The 4,940-nt window shown below is 46.6% G+C and overlaps 1 pseudogene; it reads left to right on the forward strand.

Annotated features, from left to right (window-relative positions):
- Positions 1–3,038: 3,038 nt before the first annotated feature.
- Positions 3,039–4,097, forward strand: LOC104279072 (annotated as a pseudogene).
- The last annotated feature ends 843 nt before the right edge of the window (positions 4,098–4,940 follow it).

Consider the following 4,940-nt stretch of genomic DNA (forward strand, 5'->3'; position numbering starts at 1 on the left):
CTGTTGAGTGGAGTGCTCCCCAGACTGGAGGATGTTCTTGTCAAACAAATGGCAGATTTTCACTTATTCCTATTTTCATATTATGCACGCATGCAAGATTAAGTATGCTTTTGCTATCTTTGGCTTATCTAGTGTGATAGCTGCCTGCAGCTGCTCCAGCCTAATGGACCCAAGACCCATCTGCATGGCCTGAAAGCCGCATCTGCAGAAGACAGCCCTTAAGTATAGTGCTCCAGGACATGAACTCACACCAGAGAACGTGTCTTATCAGAAAATTAACAAAAGCCCCGAATTTGCCAAAAGTAGGAAACTTTTGTCTCCAAACTGTCAGACTGTATAAACTTAAATTAAAACACTTTGTTTTAATTGCATCTTCATTTTAATGACAGCCTGCTTCCATCCTCACAAACCTCTACCCATCACATCATTATGGATGCTTCTTGCAGCTTAAACCGCATCTTGATATCAGCTAATTGCACCAATCAGTGCAAAGTTTCTCCACATGATAGTAATTCCCAACAAACACTGTCATTTGATCTCACGTGTCTCAAGTCTTTCTCTTTAGTTCCTTTTCACAAAGCCTGTGCTAAGGTTTGTCCCAATACTGCGCCCTGCAAGATTAACCACAAGAAAAGGGTTTGGACCGAAGAACCTGTCTTGTCTGATAAAAAGATTATTTACTGACAACCTTCAGAATTTTTTTGAGACTGAGTGCACCAAGGCAGACATTTATCTCTGGTGTCTTTAAGAGCTGGTAGTTTCCCCACACTACATTTGCTTTCTGAGCAAGGCAGCTCACACGCCCCCTGGCCAGGGCTCAAACTTTCCTGGAGGGCACCCTCCAGCCCATGGCCATCTTCCCAGCATCTTCCCCAAGTTTCTGATCAGGTCCTTCTGTCTCCAGAACAAGCTCAGCCCCAGCAGAAGCAAAGCAGATGTCCCCAGGACACCCAACCCCTGTCAGGAAACTGGCCCAAGCAGCCAGCTTTGTAATAAGCAAGAATCAGTCAAAAAAGCTGAAAACACTTGACCATTTTCTCCACCCGTGTACAAAAGAAGGAGCAAAGCTCCCAGACTCCAGTCACAGCCCTAGGACTCAGGAGCACAGCGGGTCCCAGTTGAGCCTCAGCAAACAGAAGGCAGCAGGATACGGAAACTTCTCTTGGCAGCCAGACATGCCTTTCATAAAAAGCAGGGGAACTAACCACATTTTGCCACTCCTCGGTTTTGAGCCAGCTCCCAAAGCCTCTTTGTGCTGCGCCGGCTGGAGGAAGCCGACCACCCAGAGGAACAAAGGGCTGGGGGACAGCCCCAGCTTCGGGCTGCTGCCACTCCCCTTGGCAGCACTCTTCCCTAAAAATCCCTCCCGAGTCTTTTCCTTTAAGACAGTGTCCAAAATCCTCAGCAGTTTGGGGACTGCACAGCATTCAAAGGCCTTGGAGCCAGCCCTTTCCTTTACATTACCCCACTGACCTCATCCGTAGGGAACAGCTTTACAGCAGTTCCTGGGAAACTAAGGGGAAAAGCAACAGGCGGTGGGACACGCATCACCTCCTTAACACAGTTTTCTGGTGCAGTCCAGCCAATGTTGCTAGATGTAAGAGTCAGACTTTAATAGAAAAGGATTATTTAAAAATCTAACAATGAAAGAGTGGTCTTCCTTTTACAAAGGGGGAAAAAAGGGAGAGAGAGGGAGAAGGAAAAAAGCTTCTGCAATAGTTTCTCAGGCATGAGAGATGTGAGCTGGTTTTGCAGGAGCAAAAGGGGAACTGGGTGTACACATTTACTGTTTTACAATACTTCATAGAATCATCAAAGTCTACCCTGCTCTAGTTTAAAACCATTGCCCCTCATCCTATCACTACACACTCTTGTAAACAGCCCCTCCCCAGCTCTCCTGTAGCCCCCTCCAGCTACTAGAAGGCTGCCATAAGGTCTCCTTGGAGTCTTCCCTCCTCCAGGCTGAACAACCTCAGCTTTCTCAGCTTGTCTCTGTAAAGGTGCTCCAGCCCTTCAATCATTTGTGGCCATCCTCTGGACCTGCTCTAACAGGTCCGCATCTTCTTGTGTTGAGGGCTCCACAAGTGGATGCAGTACTCCAGGTGGGGTCTCACCAGAGCAGAGTAGAGAGGCAGAATCATCTCTCTTGACCTGCTGGCAATGCTTCTTATGATGCAGCCCAAGTGGCCTTCTGGACTGGGAGCACACATTGTTGGCTCATGTCCAGCTTTTCATCCACCAGTACCTCCATGTCCCTTTCTGCTGGGCTGCTCTCTACCACATCATCCCCCAGCCTGTGTCAATAATGCAGCTTGCCCTGACTCAGGTGCAGGACCTTACACTTGGCCTTGCTGAACCTCATGAGGTTCACACAGGCCCACTTCTCCAGCTTGTACAAGTTCCTCTGGAGGACACCCCGTGCCTCTGACATGTCAACCACATCACTCAGCTTGGTGTCATCTGCAAACTTGCTGAGGGTGCATTAGATCCCACTTTCTATGTCATTGAAGAAGATATTAAACAGCACTGGTCCCAGCATGGGCCCCTTAAGGGACACCACTTGTTTCCCATCTCCATCTGGACAGTGAGCCACTGACCACTAGCCTCTGGGGATGACCATCTAGCCAATTCCTTATCCACCGAACAGTCCACCCATCAGATCCATATGTCTTCAACTGAGAGAGAAGGATTTTGTGGGGGTCTGTGTCAAAGGCCTTCCAGAAGTCCAGATAGATGGCATCCATTGCTCTCCCCTTGTCCACTGATATAGTCACTCCACTGTAGAAAGCCACTAGGTTGGTCAGCTAGGACTTGCCCTTGGTGAAGCCATGCTGGATGTCTTGAATCACCTCCCTGTCCTCTATGTGCCTTAGCAGAGCCTCTAAGAGGACCTGTTTCACGATATTCCCAGACACGGAAGTGAGGCTGACAAGTCGATAGTTCCTGGGACCTTCCTTTCTACCCTTTTTTAAGATCGGTGTAATGTTTCCCTTCTTCCAGTCCCAGGGACCTCATGTGACTGCCATGATTTTTCGAATATGGAAAGTGGCTTGGCAACTACATCAGCCAATTCCCAAGGAATTGCCAAGGAACAGCTTGCAAGTGAAACCTTATGGAAGGTTGACACACGGCATCAAGGTCAATCTTGAAAAACATTGTCAGAGCCTAGCTGAGGACTTGAAATTCTCTTAAAAAATATGCAAGAAAATCAATGAAACAAGAAAGAGACATGAAGCTTACTAAGCTGAGGCTAATTCTGTCCATCACATTGAATATGAACCTAAATTGATCAAAGTCCTATATGAAATAAGAGAGAAGCACGACACGTGACTGAAGCTGTATAAAAAAGAGCTTGAACAGACCTACCTTAAAATACTTGAGAATGCTAGACAGACCTCTGAGATCAACAATTTGGTAATCTTTCCAGTAAGAGCTGAAAGAAAATATTCATGCTGGAAGTCTGTCTTCCTATTTTATCACCTTCAAGAAAAGTCGAAAGCATATCACAGTAAAGTCCAAGAACTTGAGGATGTCTTGGCCAAGCAGCAGGAAAATTGTCTAAATCTGCTGTCTGAGAAATAGAAGTTAACAGCGATAAGAAAGAAGATTCAGAAGCAGCTGTGTGACTGCAAAGAACTTCTGAATGTTAAACTGGCACTTGATTTGGAAACTGATGAGCACAGGTAAATGCTAGATGGTGAAGAGAAGAGGTTGAATCTTCCTCCAAGGCCATCTTCCCAAGTGAAAATATTGCAGGCTTCGTCAGGCCATAGTGTGTGTACAACCAGAGTTAAGAGTAGAAAGACTAATGTGGAGGAATCTGAATCCAGCAGCAGTGTTACTATTTAGCATTCAGCTTCTGCTACCAGAAGTTTCTCTCTTGAGGAGACAGACATTGACAGAAAATTCATCCAACTGAAGAATAAAAACATCAACCTATGGGAGGTTGGGAGATGATCTCAAAAATAGGACACACTTCTGCTAGTTATAGATATACCTTAAGATATATTCTAAAGGCAGGCCAAACTGCTACAATCTGTGCTGCAAATGCTGGAGTAACTGTTAGCCCCTCCTGTGACCTCATTTGGAAAACTTAGCTAGGAAGGAGAGAAGATGCTCATTTAAAAAGTTATTAAAGGGGATGCACATGCAGACATGCACATTTATTCACTGTTCCCTGGGGTGCTGTAGCCAAAAGTCCCACAGAGGGGTGTGCTCCCTTCTCAGTGTGGTCTCTGCAGCCAGATGGGCTGGTTTGAGAACCTTCACGGACCCCCAAGCACACGGGAAAAGTAGAGCTTGCCAATAGGAGGAGTTTCTCTCTCCCCATGTCACACCACATCTACTGCTTCACCTCTCCAGCACATCAACATCCCCCTCAGCCCACCAAAGTAGTCCTTTGTGAAAATGAGAGTAAAATCCTAGAAAGAACAAGGGGAAATCGTGCGCGTGTTTTTACAGCAAGGAGACTCTCCCAAGTAACTTCACATGGACAAAATGGCCAGCAAACAGATAGCCCTCAGCTGTCATCTGTGCCTGCTGACCTCAGAGGAGTAAGAAAATCTCAAAGCTTTTGGATTACAAAGCAGAACATAACCGGAACATCTGCATCTGTCAAATTCAGGCACTTGGAGATGGCACGGGTGAGCAGAGGACACGGAGGCACTTGGGAACAAATGCTTTCTGCTGCGGCTCCAGCACTGATGTACCCAGGGTCTTGTAATAAGTCACTCCTATTTACAGCCTCCTCCAACCCAGCTCACGATGGCAGGGCTGTGTGTGTACAGTGCCTTGCTCGAAGCTGGTCCTGACCTCATCTGTGTCCTTCCAGCTTCACTGGAACAAAAAGAAACAGTTGTGCCACCTAAGAAGGTGGATGCTCAACATTAATTTACTGGTTCAGGAAATTCATCTGCCAGTGAGTTTAGTGTGGAGCAAAG

This window comes from Apaloderma vittatum, unplaced genomic scaffold (genome assembly GCF_000703405.1).
Source record: "Apaloderma vittatum isolate BGI_N311 unplaced genomic scaffold, ASM70340v1 scaffold119, whole genome shotgun sequence".
Classification (NCBI taxonomy): Eukaryota; Metazoa; Chordata; class Aves; order Trogoniformes; family Trogonidae; genus Apaloderma; species Apaloderma vittatum.